Source organism: Gobio gobio, assembly GCF_949357685.1.
Source record: "Gobio gobio genome assembly, chromosome: 8".
NCBI classification, from domain to species: Eukaryota; Metazoa; Chordata; class Actinopteri; order Cypriniformes; family Gobionidae; genus Gobio; species Gobio gobio.
Genome location: NC_137114.1, coordinates 30055192 through 30077482, shown reverse-complemented (window position 1 = coordinate 30077482; position 22291 = coordinate 30055192). Strand labels below are relative to the sequence as shown.

Sequence of the window (22291 nt, the reverse complement as noted above, 5' to 3'; positions counted from 1 at the left end):
TCGCCTGCGAGCTGGTTCAGCTGCACTGGTCCTCACGCTTCATGGTCTAAAACTGTCACCATGTGTAGAATTACAACAATTAGCCTGTGATTTGTGTGAGACTGTGGCCCGAGGCTGCGGACCACCCATGCGTTGCTGCTGGGGAAAGGTGCTGGGGACTCAGCCCTCTGTAGGCGTTGGTGGAGCCGTTCTTCAGATTGAGCAGCTGGTTAGCAGGGGTGATTGTATAAAGAGGGGTCAAACTGTAAGGCTTCCGGGGGATTTTGTTGAGGGCAATTGAATGCATTTTTAGCATGTTAGCTGCTTTTTTTTAAAATGGCAACCCCTAGTGCTCTGCTACTACATACAATTCCATCTATTGAAGTCTTAGTGGACTATTGTCTCATTCTAGTTTGCCTTTGGATCAGCTGTAGATGCATCTGATGCTTGTTGAAATAGCAAACTGGCATTGAAGTGCTAATGTACAAATTAATTAGGCTACATATTGCAAACAAGACCCTCTTGGTGGCTGGCAGACTTCCTCCCACAAGAGAGTAACGCTTGGATATCTCACATGTCGTCTGCTTTGATTGTTTATCCATGCCTGGGGTGACCAAGTAAACAATCTCTTGACCATAGACCATCACTAAATCTCACCTCAACAATTCATGACTTTTTTTTTTTTTTTTTACATTTGTGCACTTTTTATGCAGTTTTATTTTATTGATGTTATTTATTTATGCACAGTTTTGAGGTTCAGTGATTGAATTTACTGTCATGGATAAATCTGTTCATTTAATTTTGGATTCTATGTAATTTATATTCTATTTATTTTTAATATTAATTATTTTAATAATATTTTTTTCTTTTTTTGTCTGTACAATGAAAGTTATTTAATTTATGTATTTTTTTTAATTTAAATAATACATTTATATAAGGGTTTATTATTTAATGTTATAATTATATTTAATCAATTTAATATTATATTTATATACATTTATTATACATTACATTTATTTAAATACATTTGTTTGCAGATGCTTTTGTCAAAAGTGACTTACTAATGAGGAGAACAATAGAAGCAGTTGAATCAACAAAAGATCCATTCAAAAATGTCCATCCAAAAATGATAATTCTGTTATCATTTACTCACTCTCATGAAGAAGATATTTTGCAGAATGTTGGTAACCAAACAGGTTTTGGAAAGAAAAATACAATGGAAATCAATGGGAACCAAAACTGTTTGGTTTACGTTCTTCAGGTCTGTTGTATAGGACTAGATGATAATATCACTTATTAAATGCGTATTTGTGGCACCGATGAGACTCCGTGGGATGGTCAAATGCGTGATGGCTCATCGGTGAGCCATCTTCGGTGTTTCTTCGGTGTTTCGCTGATGGACCCACAACACCTCCAGAGGGTTCAACTTCAGCAGTGAATCCCAGTGTCCCAGGTTCACTCCCTAGGTGCCATCAACTCACTTGAAGGCCCAGATGGAGTCCATTCTTTTCATCCACAGCCACTGGCTCCCCTTTTCAGCGGCCCTGGAGAGGTCTTTGACTGCCTGCCGATGGGCCTTCCCACGCACTCCCATCTACTTGAGTAGCCTAGATGTTGAGGTGGCTATGAACCCTCTGCAGCCTACTTCCACTGGGCGCACATTTGCTTTCCAGCCATGTTGTTGCGCATCGGCTGCAAGCTCAGCGTACCTCAGCCTTTTCCGTTCATAGGCCTCTTCCACTGCACCCTCCCAGGGCACAGTGAGCTCGATGATGTACACAAGCTTGAGTGAGGCTGACCACAGAACGAGGTAAGTAGCCCCACTCAGAATCATGTTAAAGGGATAGTTCACCCAAAAAAAAAAAAAAAAATTCTGTCATTTAATTACCCTGATGCCGTTCCAAACTCGTAAGACTTTCGTTCATCTTCGGAACCCAAATGAAGATCTTTTTGGTAACACTTTACAATAAGGGTTCATTAGTTAACTAGTTAATGTATTAACTAACATCAACTAACCATGAGCAATACATTTGTTACTGTATTTGTTCATCTTTGTTCAAATTAGTTAATAAAAATACAGTTAGTTAGTTCACAGTGCATTTACTAATGTTAACAAGATTTTAATAAAGTATTAGTAAATGTTGAAATTAACATTTACAAAGATAAATAAATGCTTTATAAGTGCAGTTCAATATTAGTTAATGTTAACTAATGCATGACACATTGACATTACAGTACAGAATTTCGGCATTATACTGAACATTGATTAAGAATTAATTCCATGTGTCCTTGAACAAAAGAAAGGCTGAATCAAAGAGAGTGAGTCAATCAAAAATGCCGGATTTTCCGGGCTAAAATGTCCCAAGTCCTTTACATTAAAAACAGTCTACGGGCTTTCACCGCATAGGAAGTTGAGGAAGGTCTGTTTATTGTTGTTTTTTTCGCACACCAATAAAAATGCAATTAATACATGAAAATGCATACATATAGCCCCTTTAATATTTATAACGTAAAAAACAATAGCGATATCCATACGTTTAGACTGTTGTAAGTCACAAAGCCATTTAAAAAGAAGCAAGAGCACCGTTTGACAATGTCTCCAGGTATGCTGAATCTTCTGAGATCATCCATGATGGGCTAAATAACCTGAGATCAGTGACGGCTGCAGGTAAAGGGCTCCATTTACTGTCCCCTACTATCTGAATGGAGCATCTTACTATTGCCTATCCAACAGGCTTCGCTCACTCTAATTGCGAGTAACTATTTGGCTTTGAAGTCTGACATGAGGAATCTGTGGTATTCTTTAGAGTCTGTGCCTGAAAGTAACATCCTCTATCCACATTCATTATGTCCCAGCTCAAGTGTATAAACAGTCAAATTAAGTAATGGGAATTGATATTTCTGAGCAGAATGGATGTTTTGTGTTCCGCTAATGCTTGTTGATGATTTATATAAGTGTAGTTTTTGAGCTCTTGTGTGACTTTAAAGGTTCCCCTGAACCTAAAGCCCCTGCTTTTTGCTAGACACCATTGACTTCTAGGTGAAATGTGCTTTCCTGAGACCTGATGCTCCTAATGAATATGTCCCTGAACCAGCCCACCCTTTTTCCTTTGTGCCCCCATTCCATAGCGTGGTACTTCAACTTTGAAAAATGCCAGGAGAGTGTATCTCATGGCCCAAAGAATGTTTTATCTGCTCGAGTTATCGTTTTTCACTTAATGACTGCCATTATGGCCTCTGAGCGGCAGAACAGGCAGCAAGCAACTGCATAAGAAGTTTGAAGTTTTTTCTTCTTCTCCATTCTCTCTCCAAGGTGTAATGCAATCTAACCTTGGGAAGAGGCCTGGAGTGGCTGGAGCCGTAATGTGTAAGAGGCTCCTCTGTTAAAAGTGGCGTCGCCTGGGATGGAGCAAGGGGAGTTAGGGGCGAGGAAAGGCAAAGAACTTGGTCTGCTTCTTGTCACTCAGGGCAGCTTCTGCCCAGGGAGTCTGTAGTACTGCAACCATGCTGACACTGTACTCATACGGCTACGGCGGGATAACCCATTTAAGAAGAAAAAAGCCTTATCATCCATTAGATCGCTCTTAGACCAGGAGAACGTGTCCAGAAGCTCCTTAATAAACCTCTGCAGGTCATGCTGGGGTGACCTGGATGACTGAGAATCTCTATAGACGTAACCCCTGCTAATTCCAGCAGCTAAACCCCTCTGTTTTGTGTCACTTGTGTGAATAGGAACCGAGAGGCTTCAAACCAGTGTTTGTGTTTCTCTGTTTTAATGGGCCATTTGAATAAGCCTGGTTGTGACCTTCTGACACCCATCACAATGAGCAGAGCAACAGGGGATTAGCTGCTATTTTCTAACAACTTTCCCTCTCTCTCTCTCTCTCTCTCTCTCTCTCTCTCTCTCTCTCTCTCTCTCAATCTCTCCCTTTCTCTCATTTTCATATGCCCACTGACATCTTTCTTGGAAGCATCTCTTGTGACAAGATCTAATGTAACACTTGTGTATTTGAGGTCACAACAAGTTCAATTAGCCTCGGCCACCTGTTTGCCTCTAAGATTTCGCCCAAACAACACCGGTCATCTAATCAACATGGTGCTTAAGGTAAACACACACAGAAACTGACACTCTCCTAGTGATCTTTAAAGGAACATAGCCTTGAATTTATATGTAAGCAGTGGGCGGAGATAAAGAATCTTGAGCACACACACACTCCCTGGATAACTTCGATTCACTATACGTTCGTGTTGTTGACATTATATGCACTTAATCGCTCCGATTGCCAACAAAACACAGACATTTGATGCAGTTTCACTCATCGCCTGCGACAAACAAACACACTTGCAGAACTCCGTTGCTGCTCCGGAAAAACAAACTGCATCCACTGTTTCCTTAACGCTGGGTTATTTGGGAAGCTGAACAAGGTTATCTTTCCTTCACAACCAGAAACACACTTCTTTAGTGACAGCGCTGCCGATGGCTCTCGTATCCCAAGCGAAGCTCGTTGTTGACGCTCTTGCTCTTCTGGTTGATGTGCGCACGCGCATATTCAGGACAAGTGCACATACAAGGAATTCCGCCCTTTATGACTTCATAAAGGGCCATACTCGAAAAAAAACTTGTTCGAATCCTGACGGAGTGTATTTTGGCACATAAATACTTTGTCATACGTCCAACTCATTTTTTGACATTTTGGCCATGTTTAGCATCCCACTAGAGAATCCCACTCTTTAACAGGTCTAAATAAGTCAGAATGCATGAAATAACCCTTTTTCAATTTAGAAATGCATTCAAAATGCACTTCATACTTTATTACACCTCTTCCATGTTGAGCATAATAACTTTATTTATTTAGTATAATCATTTTTGTTATTATTGTAAAGAGGCTAAATTAGTTGAAAATGTTAAAAAAGTGTCATGTGGTGAATTTATGACGTAACATTTATATTTCTAAACATAAAATATTTACCTACGTCAAATGTGTTTAGAGACTTTTCTTTAATTCATATGTATTTATGTATTCAATTTAAGAAAATATTTTTATAATTGGACTATTAAATGAGCCATTAAAACTTTTCTTGAAATTGTTTCCTTTTACATGGATGCACTTATTTAATTGACCAAGATGTGACTTTTATCGTGGACATTTATATGTCACTGACCCATATGTTTAAGTGTAACTACGTGCAGTATATGGTGCCATCTGTTCTTACGTTTGCTCTGATTGAGTTGTCAGGCGTGAGCAGACTGGGTGCTGAGAGCTGCCTGTGCTACTGCGGATATATTCTCTCGGGGATTGGCCTTCACCCCTGTGGATCAGGGCGTAAAATTGCCGGCCCTTTTGCACCCACATGTGTTGATAAGTCCCATTAATATCTCACTGATCCCTGCCAGCTCAGAAGCAGTGTGGGAACTCTAAGCCCCATCATGTAGAAATGGCTATCAGCACTATGATATCGAGTAGAGAGGGAGTGGCCGGCGCTGATCCCCAGTAGGCCGGATCAGGGAAGCGTATGCGAGCCTATTAGGCATCAGCACTAACCGATAAGGGGGGGGGGGTTGGAGTCAGGTCTGAGCTGGTGACAGGTGCCGGGCCTGGCTTTGGCTTGCCGTGACCCTCCGTGCTTTGCGGCGCAGGCTGGCGCTGCCCACCTAATCCCCGGCCAGCTGTTGCAGTTGTCGTCCCAATCAGGGTAAAGTGTCGGGGCAGGTGGCGGCTGGTTCAGGTAGCTCTGGCGCATGCTGATCGGCAGATCCGTGTGGCAGTGACAGAGCTCTGCTGTCATGGGGCTGCTTTGTGCTGACGGCCGGCTCCCTGAAAAATCTAGGCCACATGTTTCCAGAGCTGTCAGCGGCCCTCTGGCCTCCCATCCATTATTCCGCTGACGCTACGGGTCCGCAGCATCTTGGGGCCCGCGGAGAGGGCAGGAGGTGGGTCAGGGTGCACCTAGACACCCCTGCCGGTGGTGAATGAATCAGTCCGTCTCTGTTAGAGCAAGTTGTCACAGCACCATCCATCATGGCAGGAGGTTGTCTGTCTGAAGCGTTAGGTCTGCTGAACAGAAGCAGGATGTTGTGTCTGATGTTTAAACCTGGAGAGGTCATTTGCCCGGCCTTTACTATGACTTACAAGCCGAGTGTCTTGGATATTTTGGATATCTGGAATTCTACAGGAAGCCTGTTGTAAATCAGCATGCGTGTTTTGGCATGAACATTATGTGATAACCAGATTCAGTGGTTACTTTGCAAATATAAAGCAGAATGATCTCCTAGTTTAAGCAGTGGAGCGGAGTATATTAAAACAATCAATACAGGCCATACGTGAAGATGAAGATGCTGAGTACTCCCTCTGATCGATCAATACAATGGTTAACGTTTCTCCCGGATAGTTTTAACATCAAAGTCAATAACAAGCTTTGTAAATTGCTGCATTAGAATAAAAGATCACTGGGGTCCAACCTTCTGCTCCCCAAACCTTTGAAATGAATTTGATAATTATGGATAAATCCACTGTCAGATAGAGGAGGTCCAAGGATGTGTATTTGAGATTTATTTGCAAATGTCATTTTCAAATACCTTCTCTGATCCTGAAAGATCTCTTTAGTATTAGGATTATCAGCTGTAATATTACAATAATGCTGCATTATTATTATTATCGTTTTGGTGTTGTATCATAAGTAATATGGTTTTTATTTTAGTGTTATTGTATAGGGCTGTTTAATCATTGATCTGTTAACTGCTGATAATGTAATCTTTTAAGTGTATTCACTGTTGATTAATCAGTTTCAGCACAAATGCAGTCAGTAAAAAAAAATTTAACTGTACACTGGAATTTGTTGTTAATGATAATGCAGGAACTTAATTTGTTTAATTTACCATTATAATGGTAAGTTCCTGCTGAACGTAAATGCACTACCAGTACTCTAATTATATGTCTTTAAATAGTGTATTATGGTGTTAATATTATTTATATGTGATATTTTCTGTTCCAGACTATAAATATTCCTGAAAATGTATGTAAATGAATTATCAGCCAATTTTTTTGTTTTCCAGCCAAGATCTAAAGATGTTTTTTAAGTTAATATAGTTTTTGGAGTCAGTAGCTGATATATTGTATTATCAATATCCAAATTATCCAAATATACAACAATCTAATGTATTAATCTGTAGTTCAATATACATCTACATGTTTTTTATTTTATTTTGTGAATAAAAAAAAGCACTCTGACCCTGAAACAACACTGTTACACAGGCCCTCATCCTCTCTATAAGCAAAATAATTTTGTGTATGGTCTCATGTAGAGTGCCTGTGATTTTATTTGTGGGTTTTTTTTAGATTATTATGTGGGCACATAGACTTTATATGTGGTCTCTATAGAGTCAGTGTGTGTGTGTGTGTGTGTGTGTGTGTGTGTGTGTGTGTGTGTGTGTGTGTGTGTGTGTGTGTGTGTGTGTGTGTGTGTGTGTGTGTGTGTATTAGTGTGCTGCTGGCATAATACGGGTGAGGTGGTCCAGCAGGGTTTGGCGTTAATACTCTCCATAAGTATCCAGTGTCCGGAGGCAGTGTTCGGATGGGAGTGTATCAGTTTCCATAAGACTCTTGCAGTGCTGATTCGTCTGTGGTTATTGGGCCATACAGACAAGCTTTAACAACGGTGTCTAGTGCTGGAGCAGAGGGGAGAGGGTCCTGCCAGCCTCAACCCGAGAGTCCCTCAGCACTCTTTACAGTAATAAAACAGCACAATATCGGACATCCGACACCCCAGATCAAACCCCATTACATTAAGGAAATATTAGACTGGAGCGCCAGCCTGATGCATGCACATGTCAAGATGGCGGACAGGGCTGGATGGCTAAGTCTGTGCTCTGAGAGGAAACAGACATGAATTAAAATATGTGTTTACCCCCCAACATTGTCAGCATGTTGGCAGGCTCTTTACAATACTGATGCCGTCTTTACATGGGCCAAAGCGTGTATTGATTGCACCGTATCACTTGATACATCAAATGTATCTTTTTCTGCATTGTGGCAGTTTGATATTTAGAAAAATATTAATGGAAAAATTTGAATGGCAGTTTGAATTAAATTTAGAGGAAAAAAACTGTCATTATTTACTCAGCATCATGTCATTCGAGAACCCGTATGACTTTATAGAACACAAAAGATAATTAGAAAAATGTCTCATTGTTTGTTTTGTTTTAGTTTTTTTATCCATGCAATGAAAGTGAATGTATTCATAGGTTATTTTACACCTCACTGACTTTCAGTCATTATATGGACAAAACCAGTTGAAACAATATATTTTACGTTCTGCAGAGGGGAAAAAACATATTTGAAACGACATGAGGGTGAGGTAAAGATGATATTTTTGTTTTTAAAAATGAATTGCACCCACTGATAGTGCCAATTTTTTTCACACACTCTCTGCATGTTTTTGGTTCCTGGTTCAAAAATAATTCAATTAAGATTTGCAAAATTTGCACATCCTCATTACTAATCCTGCAGTTCAGGAATTGAACTGGCCATTTAAAGTATGTATGCAAACAATATACAATTAGCACAATTACACAGAATAGAGGCCTGTTTGCACTGAAAACAAATGACATTTATTTGATTTAAACATGGCACATTGCTATTTAGCACTTTTAGTTCCTTGTTTGTTAGCGGCATGAGAATATAAAATGATTTGAAATAATATATGGTGCAGCTGTTTAGTGAATTCATCCCTATTAATGTGTTTTTGTTAGGAAATAGTCTGAATCGAATCAGGTAATATTGCTTTACTGTGTTGCGTGATCATTTTGCATTGATTGATTTAGTATACAGACATCTTTCTGTGTTAACTCTGTGAAACCCTTCATCATGCTGGCGCTCCTCAGCGCACGACCGGTATTTTAAGCTCTTCTGAGCTCGTAAACATGATTTTGGTCTTTTAATATTCCAGCGCTTGCTGTAAAGCTAGATGAAATAGCGTTGCGCGTTGCCCCTCAGCTTTTACTTTGCCTCGTGAGGTTTGACTTATGCGATTAAGTACATTTGCAGATCAGGGGGACTCATTCAGGAGGAGCTGAAGTGGTCATTCTTGAGCAGTGAGAGTGAACGGAGGCTGATCTTCATTAGAGAGGGCCTAGCGAGGGGCTGATGGCTGTGGACCTCTGCAGCTCGGATGATTTAAGTGTCCTCTCTCCGCCTGGCCTCTATAAGGGTCACGGTGGGCCTTTGATGTTTCATTATGTACGGCGCTCCAAGAACAAAAACATGCAGGCCACATCAAACGGCCGCCCTGCTGAAGCGTCAGGAGCGGCCTCTACCCCCGCCCCTTCGCTCTTAGCACTAGATTACTAAAATCAGCTCTGCCAAAGACGAAAGCCAAAACAACATCAACGCGCCCACAGCAGAAAAATTACACCAGTGTAAATCAAGGAAAGCCATCAGCTGGATGAGAAACAGAGCTGCTCCCACTAAATCAGACGGCACCTGTGTCGTTACAGCGCAACTTTAGTTTGTCTGGCCTCGAAAACTCATTTGCAAGCTGGAAAGCGTCCGTTTTTTTGTTTGTTTGCTTGTTTGTTTTAGCTGACCTACAACATGACAGACAATGAACATGGAAAAACATCATGGCTGGACCCCTGCCGAGGAGCTGTTTTGGTCTCTCATGTCCTGATTTGATTGAGCTCCAGCGGAGGTTAAATGGGTTAAGAATCTTAACCGCACTAAAGCCCTTGGAATGGTTACTTATTAATCTCTTTCACTTCGAAGACATTACCACCAGGTTTAGCCGGATTTACCTCACCAGATAACATGGCCAGATTTGTCAAAACAGCTCAGCTGAGACTAGGAAGGGCGGCAGATGCAGAAAAGTATCTCTGCACCCATCAGCATTCGCTCAACCTCTCTTTCTTTGCTACCTTCTCTTTATGGTATGCATACAGGAAGGAGAATCCTCCAACTTTCCTGGTAATCCTGTATTTTTCAGACTTTATCAGGCCATTGACCCAGATTTCTTTCTTTTTTTCCCCCCAAACATGCCTGCAGTATCTCCTTAAAATACTGATACAATCATTGGGAATGATGTCAGTGCAGTGACATGTGCTCTACAGCCGGGTCTAATGGATGGTCTTTGGTTTATCAGAAAGTATTGAGCACCTTACTGGAACTCAGCTCAGCTGTCTCAGACTGTCTTCATTTGATTATTCATGTCTAGGATTGTTAAGCCATACTTCAACACTCTTGAGAACTATGTGCGAGTACACAGCATCTGTATTGCATTGAGTCATTGCTGATGTACAGTAACAAAGAGGAATCCAGCAACACTCGCGGTGAAGGGAACTTTTAATTGTATGTCAAAAATATACTAACACGTTTTGGCTTGAGAGCCTTCCTCGAGGTATACAACACGGTGTACTGTACCCTTTACAATTCATGTTTTTTTATTTTTAAATTCATGATTTTTTCAGTGAAACTTTTTTGCTGTACTACAACAATCTTGAGAATGATGTGCGAGAACACACCGTCATCGTCATTACTGGTGTCCAGTGCTCTTCAAAATTAATGGCATTCTTCGCATGTATGTTCAGTAAACATTTTATTTGATTTTTGTTATTTATTTGTCTGTGATCACATTGATTTTTTTTTTTTTTTTTTACTTATTGATTACACAGATAATATAATTAACTTTTTTTTAAATTATGCAACAAAAAAAAAAAAAAAAAAAATATATATATATATATATATATATATATATATATATATATATATATATATATATATATATATATATATATATATATATAAATATATATATATATATATATTTATTATTATTATTATTATTATTATTATTATTATTATTATTATTATTATTATTATTATTATTATTATTATTATTATTATTATTATTATTATTATTTTAATATAATTTGCCTGAACTGGGGAAAACAGATCCACAGACACAGGAGCCTCTTATAACATGCGTAAAGCTCTTATGCATCTAATCTTTCCTGCTCGCGGGGTTTTATGTCAGTGCGCGGGTCATTGGTGTGAGGTGATCAGTGAAAGGTGATAAAATAGCCACCTAGACACAGAAGAGGCCCCGTGGGCTGGACATTTGGCTGTTTAGTTAAGATTTTAGGGTAATGGGAGGTTACCGCTGCATCTCGCCTCAGCAGTGCTGCTGTTGCCGGGCTGTAAATGGGCGTGTCTGTGAAATGGTTTTTATTGTTGGTTAATCTGTGGACAGTGGCAGGCCCATTTCACACTGAATTCCACCCTGTGGGGCCGTGGCTAATTGGACAAATTTGCACAGCGGGGAAGGAGGCACAGAACGGCGGGAGGCTTGATATATGGGCACAGGGCTGCAAAGCACAGTCGAGGCTGGCCAGTTACACACACACACACTCCACCTACCATCCATAGATAAACCACAAAGTGGAGGGAGTCGTGTTCATTATGTCAGGAAAACAAAATTCAGTTTAGATGAAAACAAAAAGTACTAATCAATCAGATTTACTGACATCAAAATATTGAATGGCTTACTAAATTTAGATATTTTAAGTTTTTAAGTATTTAATAAATATTAATTTATTAGGTTATGCTTGGTTATGTTATCAAGTAGATATTCTAATTTACAATTATTTGATGGATGTAAATTAAAATGAAATAAATTAAGAAGAATAAAAATATATATATACATTTAATTTTCTAAACTGTATTTTATTATAAATAAATAAAAATATAATAAAATGATATACTAAAGTATACATTTGGTGTGTGTGTGTGTGTGTGTGTGTGTGTGTGTGTGTGTGTGTGTGTGTGTGTGTGTGTGTGTGTGTGTGTGTGTGTGTGTGTGTGTGTGTGTGTGTGTGTGTGTGTGTGTGTGTGTGTGTGTGTGTGTGTGTGTGTGTGTGTGTGTGTGTGTGTGTGTGTGTGTATTTATATTAACTTTGCTACTGTTATTACATTTTTCAGCAAGGAGGTTAACGTCGCTATTTTTGAAGCAATTAAACTCACAGCTTCATTGCTAGTAGAGAGACGCTGCATAGATGCAGGTAATAAATAAAATAACCATAATTTTAACCCTTCCAGTCAAATTTCGTGCTTCAAGCATCAATTACAGTTTTAACTTGTGAATGCTGGGAAATTTCAATAGCATACTCTAAGTGGGATAATCCACGGCTAGCTGTGCATTAAACAATTTGAATGCACTTCGCGTCAAGTTGCCTCTACGTCAGGCATTAAAATAGTTTAATGCACAGCTAGCCATGGATTATCCCTTACATATATACTGTATATTCAGCTGACTTATGAACAAATGACAGACAAATGTGTCATTTTTATCTTGATCATACCTTTTCATTTGTTGCTTGTAGTTTTGTTAGTAGCAGCAGTCTTATGTGTTTTTATCTTTATTTGACTTGGCATGAAAAGCAGGATATCAAGATCCATGATCCGTCCAGGCACATTAGACCCTGCTGCCTGTTGGGATATCTGAATCAAAGAAGGTCTACTTGCAGTGACCAGAAGCTTGTGGAAAAACATGGTCTCTTAAATCACAGCAGACCCAGCCCTGGAGTGTGAAGGCCAGGGCGTAATATTTATTTTTTTCTCTCTCTGCAAGCTTTCTGCAAACCTCAAACACAGAACTGCTGTCTTAAAGGAGCACACGACTTCTGTTTCCTTTTTAGCAGGACCAAAGTCGTGTTTTATGTTCTTTTATTCACCCATGATCTTTTTCTGTTCTGTTTTGTCATCTTTGAAGTTGTGAATGATGCTTTAATTAATAGTTTCGCTGCTTGCAGAAGGTTGGTGGATTATGGTACAAATGAAGACATGGGAGTGGAGAATGCTGTCTGTGAAGGCTGTGAAACCGAGCCCAAGCTGAAATGGGTGGTAATTGCAGCGGTCGAGCACGTGTGAAGTCAGCCCTCTGGAATTAAGATGCAAGCCGTGGGCTCCGAGTCTAATCACGACTTGGCCACACTCCCTTCATGTGTGTGTATGTGTGCGGGTCATAAGCAACAGTTTCATCAACGGCCTGGAAGTATAAATCTTAGGCCGGAACCCACCGCAACACCAGCTGGGCTCCAGCTCTCCGCTTGGTGAAAACGATATGTAGCCGTGCATCTTGACCCACATAATGGGAGATTTCTGCACCCAGACCACAGCTAATACAGAAAATGATAGGGGAAGGAGCTCGGGGAGGCCCGGCCCAAATCTGACAGTGATTTTCTCCGGCTCACTTGTTGTTGTTGTTTTTGTTTTTCTGTCATGGCTGCAGTGCTGGCTTGGGGCTGGGCCCTGGGCTCTTTGATGTGTGAGCTACAGGGGGAGGCAGGCCGCAGAATATCAGCCTCCCTCCGCTGTGGCAGCCGTGCATCCGTCTGCTCTTTCTCACACAGGCCGCTCGGCCTCCTCGCCTCACATTGCCTCGCTGGCCCATCTGGATTTAGTTACTTCATATTACTGCTCCAGCATGTTGCCTCATCTTTCTTTCTGTTGCTTTTTTCTATCTTTTTCTATCTATTATTGGCCTGCTCATTCCTTGTCTATCTTTCGCACTTTTTTGTCAGTGTCCATCACGTTCACATTGATCTCTGCCTCTCATTAATTCATATTCAGCCTCTGTTTTGCCCTCTTTCTCCATTGCCTCATCTTTTTATTTTAACTGAAATGTGTCATGTAAACAAAACTTTTAGCGTCATTTCACACTTTTAATAGATGTTTGAAAGAAAACTAATGACCGGGACAATCTCACAAAGAAATTACTAAATCAAAAAAGAAACACCAAAATAAATAAAAAAATATGCATTTGCTATAAGGAAAATAATAATAAAAAAAACTAAATTTTTGTTTAAAAAAAAATAAAAAATAAAATAAATTATATATATATTAAATATATATATATATATATATATATATTAAAAGGGAAAAAAAAATTCTTTTTAAATTTAGTGTTTTTCCTATCAATTATTAATATTTCCCCAAATGTTTATTATAAAGTGGAGAAAATCATTCTGTGTAGACATAATTATTTATACAAAATTCAGTTCAGTACATAAAGTAAAGCATGATGTATATTTAACAATTATATATATATATATATATATATATAATTTCATAAGAATTAGATTTTTTCACATTGTAAGCTAATGTGCTTAATTGTGAACATAATGTAAAAATGCCCTAAAAATAGAGATCATTGACATTTTGGGGAGAAATATATAATTTTTCTTGACGTTTTTCGTGGGATTCACTCATTTTAGTTTAGTACAATTATGTACATTACTGAGAATAAAGGATCTTAGCTCACATTGTGCCATCTGTCCACCTTTGCAGTGGATTATTTCAGGGTCTTTCCCCTTAAACACTTCAGAGTCCCGTCTCCGCACACTCATCAGCCTCTGTGTCTCTCTGTTTGTAGTGGTGTGGCGTTGAGGCCGTGGTTAGGATGATATCAGGCTGATATAATGAGGCAGTTCCAGCTTCCCTCTCTGTTTCTCCCTCTTCCGCTCTCAGATGATGTGGTTGTGGTTTTTGTAAAGAGGTCGCTGCTTCAGACGTTAGCTCAGAGCCCATTGTCCATCAGAGAGCCTGAGCAGATGTGGCAGCTTCCAGTATTTCACCTCTTTCGCAGTACCGCTTACACAGGACAAACTGTTCCTATTCTTTCCTCTGAATCTAAAAATCTATCTCCTCACTTTACACCCAAAACAGATTACCTTCACCCCAAAATGGTCAAAATCTAGCCCATGTGGTGATGAAGAGGAGTGCTGCTATACCTTCGCTCTCCTCTGGTGCCTGCAGCCTGGGTGGAGGAAATCTGACCGCTGCTTTGATCAGGGAAAAGCCTGGCTTTGGTGCGGGCTGCCTTGCGGTGGATCAGATCTAATTCTGACACGCTGTCCTACTGCTGGGTTTTGGGGGCTGTGTTTGTATGGAGAGGAGTGTGTCTCTTTTGTGCTCTGGCTGGATCTTCAGTGAGTGAATCATTGCTCTCGTTTCAAGCTGTGGAGACAGAGGCTCCTGCCAATAAGGCATCACTCATCCAGGGCATGTGTGGTTTGAGTTGACCAGGCGATTTATGTTCTAACTCAGCAAAAACAACTGTTCCATTTGCATCTTGTTCATTTTTTCATATTGTTCCTAGTTTGGCTAGTGCTGATGCACACCACTTTTTAGTCTTTGGTGACAAGTTTTGACTCCTAGTTTTTTTTTACTCCTAGTTTTGAGCAATCATTTCACACGTGAATTATGTAATTTAAGTTCAAACAGGTAGGAAAATTTAGTATCTGGAGTAGTATGTTACAAAAATCAGAGCGGGTGAATGTGCATCATATTCGCGTTCTTAAAGTATAGATTATAATTTGCTGATTCAAATAAGATCTAGTGTAGATCTGTTGTATTTTCAATTGTTGTTGCTGAAGCCTGTTTGTGCAAAATCACCTTTTTTGTAAACAATACAAAAGATGATTGCGAGACAATTATAAGAAATAAAGTCACATAGCAAGATATGAAATTATATTGTGGGATTTAAAGTCACAACTGGGTGTTATAAAGTCGCAATTATGAGACATAAGCGTGCATTTGCATTTTCTTTTTCTTTCTTTCAGTTCATTCATTCAATCAGTCTTTGGAGCAGAAATAGGCTTAGTTTTCAGTTAAATCTTTACTTTATCTGACATTACTGGTTCCTGATTCAAGATTAGTCGTTTCAAGGGAGCTGATTTTTTTTCCAGGTAATGTTTTTAGGGTGAAATAAGACTCCATAAGCTGTTTTTGGTAACTTCTGTCCACAAATTTGCAATATTGTTTGATATTAGTATAGCTCTTCTGTGCCTCTGAAGATTGTTCTCTGAGCAGCAATTGGAAGACCATCCAGGTCTTGGACGTTTGTTCCTTTAACCTAATTTGCTCACTCAAGTCGCAAAGTGAAGGTTTACTCTGTGAGTACGTCTCATCTTGTCTCACTTTTGCAGAATTCCCAGTTGTTTCGGTTCTCTTGGCTCTCGCAGCATCCTCAGCACAACCGCTGCTGCTTGGGCTGTTCTCAAATCAGATTAACCTTCTCCATTTTCCACCCGACGCAAACACTTGTGTGCAAGAGCCTCGTTTCTGCACTCAGTCACTCCCTCAAAAAAAGATCTATGAGGTCTTTCATTTATTATTCTTCTCCATCTGGAACTATTTTATCATCGATAGGTACATTGTATGCTTTTGTGAATATGCAGTTCTTCCAAAATCAATATTTGTTTATTTGTTTATGCACCTTTTGCGATGAAAAGGACTGGCAGAAGTGGTGATAAATGAGTACTGGGGCGTCAACACACAACTTTGATGCATATTTAGATGTTATCTATTGGAAGTTTCACATATTAGTGCCAACAGACTTTTGTCTGAGCCAAACGTCCCATCATTGTTTGTTAAAGTGTTGCATTAGTTTATAGGTGTTTTTGAGGATTATGTGGATAATAGGTGTGTTTAACAGTAGGTGGGATGGTGTGACACTATGTCGAGGGGGCCGGTTGACTGTAAGGGTCACAGAAAGAGACTGACCCTGCTCTGCAGACTCCTGTCCTCTTGTGTTTGGCTTGGCCTGGTCCAGGGCAGATCGATGATCTGTAAAGTGGATTTGTTATTGCCTTGTTTGCTTTGGCAGGTCTTGAAAGCGTCCGGCTGATTACAGTCCCAGATGTCATTGCACACATTACCGCTCAGCGTTACTTCTTCTGAAGGCCTTTTTCTTTTCCGTCTTTTCAGGCTGCCTTGCTTCCGACATTTTATTTGCATTCATTCATGCCTATGCACACTTGGCTGCTTAACCAGTTTAACCATTCAGGTTTTGTTTAAAAAAAATCTAATTTTAGGTTGCTTAGCATTGATTCGGTTGCAAGTCCTTGACCCTTTGTAGCTCAGGGAAAGTCTCTCCTTTGTTTGAGTGTCTTTAGATTCAGATACATAATTTTAGATTATGTACTCTCTTTTAATTTAGTAATGGACTTTTATAACGATACATTTCTGTCTTATACATTTACATCACATTCTAAAGACAGGTTTAATTGACCACGCAATGTCAGCTGTATCACTGGCAAGTGGATTTGACTAGCTTTTAATATAAACTCATAAAGCCGGGCGTACACTGTGCAATTTTTGCTGTCGTACAAGCTCACAGATGATTTTTTTCACTCGCGTTGAAATCGTTGATGCTCGTATGATCGCGGCTCGCAGTGTTTGAGAGGAATTACGAGCACCTCACGACCTCCCGGTAATTTTTAACAGTGTATAGGCTGTTCCCTATTGCCAAATCATACACAACCACTTCACATAGGCTAAATCGAGTATTATTGTTATTGTATTATATATGTACCTGCTGCTTTGACGCGATTATCAAGTTAGTTGCGATTATCGTGTTAGCAGCGTGTGCAATATCTCATGACCTCCCGAGTGTCCGAACTCGCACAGTGTACGCCTGCCTTTACAGGATTTTTTTTAAATCTATTTTTTTATCCTTCTTTCAACTTTTGATTAGTGATTTGAAGCTGATTTTCTGTCAGAATCAGATCATTGTCTTCAAATTGTAGCATTTGTAACAAATCTTTGGTAATTTATGATTGTTCATATACTTCAATTACTATAATTATGTTTTTGCTCATGTATTTTAAACAGTAATCCATGATTAGTTCCAAGTGAAGCTGCCATAGAAAATAATACAATTTGTGTGTGTGTGTGTGTGTGTGTTTATTGTGACTGGTTGTGTTACAGAATCCTGTCCATCCTGGCCATAAACACACTGCATAAATCTTCTCTTCAGTTAGCAGCTGTGAAAGTGTCAAGCAGATCTGCTTGTATTACCAGCACAAATATAATTCCATCACTGAAGTTCTTTACAGTTTTAGTTATCCTGAATAATGGTTGGATTTTTAGATTACTGGTTTAAACCCGTCTTGCTGGAAACCTTGGACTCCCAAATGAGGAGATTTGAGACAAGTTGGTGAAGGCCTGTTTGTCCAGTTGGAATGGTGTGCTGTGACCGGGATAAGCAGCTTTGAGGGCTGGAAGGAGAGAATGAATGAAGTCCCAGGTGGACGGCTGGATTTGGCTACAATCATCATATCAGATGCTCCTCAGTGGCCGGCAACTCACAGTCCTAAACTCACTGACTTTACTTCCCTCTTCTGTCTCTCCAATAAGATTACTTCCACTTAAGAGGGTTTAAACTTGACGGTGGGGAGGAAATATAATGGTGACTGCACAGTAATAACCCGAAAACGCTCAGATTAAAGACACATTAGGCGGTGATTTCTCATTATCAAATGGGATTGTGACAGATTGCACCATGTACAAATGAAAATCCTTTCTGCCTACTCTTTTTGCTACCAAAGTGGGCCATGACCTCTGCCTGGGCCATGGGGACAGCAGGCTGGCTGCTGGGTCGATCGTTTGGCAGTACGGGTGGTGCTTTCCCTGTATGGCCCTCGAGTCTGGAGATCAGGGCTGTTATTACTGCAAGAAGGCTCTGGTTCACGCTGCCACATCAGAACGTGGCGGTCCGGTGCTCGCTTCCACTAAACCTATAATTGAACTTTCGGCACAGTGCAGGAAGTGTTTGTAAGTGATTATAAGCAATATGTTTCCCTAATTTAGGCCTTTAATTAGCTCCACAGCTTGCTTTTCTGCTTCAATTGCAACAGGGTTTTTTTAAGTCCGTTTTTTTAAGAATAGTAAGGGTAAAGTTCTTGCCCTTTGAATAACAATGATAAAAGGGTTTGTATCGGCCGTCCAATGAGAGAGAAAAGTGAGACCGCTTCACTCACAGGCAAATCTCAACAGCTGCCTTTAAACTCATGCTCATCAGTCATTCAAAGCCGGTTAAAGGGATAGTTTAGCAAAAAATGAAGATTCTGTCAAGACCTGTATGTTTTTTTACTTCTGCTGAAAGACAAAAGAAGCTACATACTATGCTAGTCAATGGGGGCCCATCAACTGTTTGGTTACCCATATTCTTCAAAATACCTTCTTTTCTGTTCAGCAAAACAAAGAAGTTTATTAACTAACCTAACTGTAGGTTGTTTACTGTTCCATATGTAGAGTTCAGCTGATAAGCAGTCACATGTGTTCATTAGCTATTTCATCATGGCTTAACCAATCAGATTTAAGAGCTGGAGCTACAGTATCATTTTTATAAATACAACGTATAAAGATCTTTCCAAACATTATCTGATTTAACCTTGTAGTCCACTGCTGGTCTGTCATTGAAGAGGAGAATCCATGGTCCTCAGACCTGGTGACCAATCAGGCCATTGTTCCAGTCAGGTGTAACAGTGGCTCCAATCAATCAGATCACTTTCTCCCGTAGTGCGGCCACTGTGGTGCACATCACCGGTCTGATAGATAATGCCATCTGACAAGGCCAGGGCCCTGTGGACGTGTCTGTGCGAGGGGGGAACTCTAAAGCGCTAACCTCCCATCTCACAGCCAGCTGAGACCTCTGTCCTCTGCACATCTTCACTCTCTCTCTCTCTCACTTTCTCTAGTTTTCTCTCCTCCCCCAGTGGTGGACATGAGACAAATTGTTGGCCGTGCGATCCTAACTTAGTTAGCCGGACAAACGCAGGAATCACCGTCGCCATGTCTGTCTGAGCGTCCTTCCTCATCACAAATGAGATCATGAAGCCCCCAGAGTGCCCTGAGCATGACTTCTCATTTCTGCTCGCATGAGAATATCTAAATAACACGCTGCTATTTATTCATTGTCCACTAAAGCAACAGTAAACAGAATGAAGCGCGAGTTTATGTTTGTGCTGGGTCATTTCCTGACTGAAAGTGTGAACTATCAAGACCCTCGGAAATGCAAACACTGTAAATATATGCTGACAGAGAGAGAGAAAAAACGAGAGAAGGATGTTTGTCTTCGCTTTAGACTTGTTGCATGAATGAAAGTGCTCGACTTTAAAAAGTATTTGTCAAAATGTGTTGCCACTTGGTTGGATATTTTATCTAATGCAATGATATTTCTACATTCTAAAATGTGTCTGGATATAGGGATAATAAAATATTTATACTAAATATAATTAATATACTAGTACCGATAAGCTGTCAGTAGCTATAAAGCTCTTTTTAAGCTATAAATTACCGGTATTAAAATTATATATCAATATATATCATATATATATATATATATATATTAGGCATCACAAAGTGTAATCCATCGCGGTTTTATGTAGAAAATAATTTTTTTATGAATGCAAAGTCTTATTTATGCCATGAACATGTTCCTATAGTCAGACCAGATGTAACAGGAATGTTACATTTCAAATTTATTGCATGAACCTAATGCACACTGTATTTTGTCCTTGTGTGCATCTTCATTGCTCTGAGATATTAGAAGAATGTGTGTGTGAGACTGACAGAGAGAGTGAGTACAGGTGTGTGTTTGTGTTATGTGGGGATTAAGGCCATGTCCATCCGTCAACTGCGGGCTGGCAGTCTCAGGCGGTGCGTGGGCTCGGGTTTCCGCCGGCAACAGCGGTCTGATGGATGGGGTCTGCTGGGATGGGCGGTATTGTGATTAATGTGGATACTCACCCCTAGCGCCAGATTTTACGCGTCTCTCATAGATCTGAGACACACGTTCACCTCCACACACACAGTTTGCTTTGACGACATGCTGTCTGTCTGTCTGCCTGACTGACTGTCTGTCTGTCATTTGTTCACTTGTTATTTAATAGTTTGTTTGTTCATTTGATAATTTGCTCATTCGATTATTCGGCCTATAAACTTTCAAACTTCAAGGCTTGTTAACCTTTTCTTTATAAATGCTTTGCTTATTGTTAAAATTAAAGCTACAGGGATTTCTTTGAATATAAGTTCATTATAATACTACCTCGTTACATATTCAAATTGCTGTTCTGCATTCTGTTTAATTAAATTTAGGAAAATTGAGACATTCTTAGTTCATTTCCAAGTGGTGCCCAGCCCCGGTGTGTGCAGTTGTTTTATGAAAAGCGCAGTTGCAATTAATTTTACAAGTTTGAGCACATTCACCTACTAACCTTTGCCATGCACAACAACCATGCTGATGGTTAGCTTACATTTAAGTAACTGTATCTGTTGTTGCTTTTACTAAGGTGTGATTTGTGTTTTGAGTGCTGATTGTTGAGTCAGGCCCTGGCATCATGTTTTGATCTTGGTTCGGTGCGGCCCCGTAGGGTTTGGCTCCGACAAGCACGGGAGGGGCTCGATACGTTCCAGCCTGTCAGGGAAATGAATGCACTCAAGTAGCTGTGAAACACATTAGCTTCTCAGCATAAACAAGACGTCTGCCTCATTAAGTTACAGCGTAATACAATACTCTTCCATATCAATTAGGCGTCCCTGCCACTTTGGCTCGTGGAAAACGGCTTCTTGCTCGTTCGCTCTCCATCATTAGGCCACGTTCTGTTTACACGGACTCCATCCGTTTCATTTATTAGAAAAGCATCGGGACACACCTAATATGTGATTGCTGTTTAACCGAGAAGCATATATTACGCTAATGTGCCGCACTCCGGCGTGAGTGGTGAAAGACTCGACCGATCAACGCTCAGATGTGTGTATGCAGTGTGTTTGCGTGCGTATGTATGTGAACCCTGCCGAACAGGGCCATGGGAGTGCGCTCTCTCGCCCGAGCTGTCAGAGAGCGAGCCAGTTTGTCAGCAAACACACCCTGCAGGGTCTGCTCTGCGTCAAGCGTATCATTCTCCTTTAATCATTGCTGGGGCCGCGGCGCTCTTCATTATTAACATGGTCCCGTGGCCCCCTATTCGAAGCAAAGGAACGAGAAAAGAGAAACACACAGCAGTGTTGTCCCAAGCGAGGTCGAGCTCGTTTCTGCCCTCGTTTATTTCCCGGACAGCAAGCAAGAACCGCAGAGGCCGGAGCAGCTATGGCGTTCGCTAATGCTGACGTTTGATGTTGAGTTATGGGGTTCTGAGGGCTTCTGAGAGCAACTAATGAGAAGAGTGGCTTGAACTTGGAAATGGAGGTGGATGGGACAAGTTCAGCAGCCCCACTTCTGCCAGGAATTGCTCTTATGGAAGGTAAAAGGTGAAGTGGACCCTATATAAACCAGTTGGTTTGATGCTGATGATACCCTCACCAATCACAACATTACCCCTATTGCTTTAATCATCAATGCAATGGATACTTTCTACATTAGCAAGACACACACACCACCTGTGTACTCAATATCACATGTGGGCTTGTGAAAGCTGCTGTATGTTTTTGTTTTCTGACACTGGTTTGAACACACATGTATGTCCACACTCATTTTATAT

The 22291-nt window shown here is 40.3% G+C and overlaps 1 protein-coding gene across 6 annotated transcripts in view; it reads left to right on the top strand.

The window, feature by feature from the left end:
* Positions 1 to 22291, top strand: part of bcas3 (BCAS3 microtubule associated cell migration factor) — a 260966-nt gene that overhangs the window by 209383 nt on the left and 29292 nt on the right. The window lies entirely within an intron of this gene.